Genomic DNA, 1672 nt, shown 5'->3' on the forward strand with positions numbered 1-1672 from the left:
AAAAAAAAAAAAAAAATGCTGATTTGTGATATGATGCATTTATAGTGCTCACTGTAAAATGTTATTGTTTCAGTTCTTTGGTTTAACCCTTTCGCTGCCAAGCCCTCCGGAACATTTTTCAAATCAGCTGGCCAAGCCATTTTTGAATTTTAGTACTGCAGCGCATGTGCATGGCGTACACCTCAATATGCTTCTGAGCCGCTGATGACAGCTATTAATTTAAAGGGGACAGTCTGCTGAACAGTTATACTATAAGCTGATGGTCGCTAAAGCGACCATCAGCTTATAGTAGAACTGTAAATGCCAGGTCCGTATGGCATACTGACCTGGCCAGCTGGAAGCACTTTTGTAGGTCCGTATGCCATACGTCCTTGGCAGCGAAAGGGTTAAACAGACATTGCTGCTCTGCCCATTCATGGCCATGTGACGGTATCTTCTCATAGTCCATCCTCCCATCGAAGTATACTCCCCAATCTACTCTCCCTCCCCAGTGCAAGAGTCCACCCTGAGTAAGATTTGGTGTCAGATCCAGGTGGATGACATCACAGCACCATGTTCCATCTTCCCCCCCGGGCACAGATGTGGTATTAACAGATAGGCAACTACCCAGAATATAAATATTACATTTTAAGTAGGGCTGTGCAAACTAACGATTAATTTCTCGATTAATCGTTAATCTTTTTGATCGATTAAAACATTTTTTAAACTTTCAGCACGAGCGCCAGCCAAGGCATTGGCCTATACACATACAGCACAGCAATGAAGTAATAAAATGAAGTAGGATCACACTAATCCAGCATGTTATTAATCTGAGTTGCCCCACTCAAGCGGCGGCCATATTGAGTGGGGCACGTGAGATTAATAATGTGTTGGATTAGTGTGATCCTCGTTCATTTTATTACTCCATTGCTGTGCTGTATGTGTATAGGCCAATGTAGTTGGATCTGTATGTGCGTTATAATTAATCGAAATTAATCAATTAAAAATAATTTCGATTAATCGAACAGGAAAATGTTAATCAGTAACAGCCCTAATTTTAAGTGGTTGTAGCTATTAAATGACTTTTTAATTCAAAGTGAGATACAGATTATTCACTACAATAAAACCCCAATTTTTTCTGGGAAAAATACAGGGGTTGCCTTTGCTGACCTCCTGTGAATACAAATTGATTAGCTCTTATGCTTGCCCACTGGCTTAAATATATTCTATATATTCTGACACGCCAATTAAAAAAATCCAAATACAACTTTATTCCAAGATGCTGCCAAACCAGCTGCTGACAAGCTTGAAGCTTTCTCGTCACAGCTTAATACGAATTTCAAGCTGCACAGATAGTAGTCCTCATACATGATTTCACTCACTAAGCCCTGAAGAAGGGGGTGGTTTTGGACCCCTGAAACGCATTGACTGTTCTACTCAATTGTTTCCTGATCTTACTGGAATAGTATCTGGACTATTTTAATTGGTGTGGCACTTCAATGCCTACATCGACTATGTTCTCTGTCAAGCCAGGGATAGTGTGGAGACCCTTAGGCCAGTGATAGCTGCCTATCCATTAGCTAGATTACGCATGTTCACATCACTTAATCACTATTGGATAATAAAAACCGATTAAGCACACAGGTCCAGCGCTCTTTCCACTTTTTAAATTGTTTTCTGAGTCATTGACAGA

The sequence above is a fragment of the Nanorana parkeri genome, unplaced genomic scaffold (assembly GCF_000935625.1).
Source record: "Nanorana parkeri isolate BGI_ZX_2015 unplaced genomic scaffold, ASM93562v1 scaffold597, whole genome shotgun sequence".
Lineage (NCBI taxonomy): Eukaryota > Metazoa > Chordata > Amphibia > Anura > Dicroglossidae > Nanorana > Nanorana parkeri.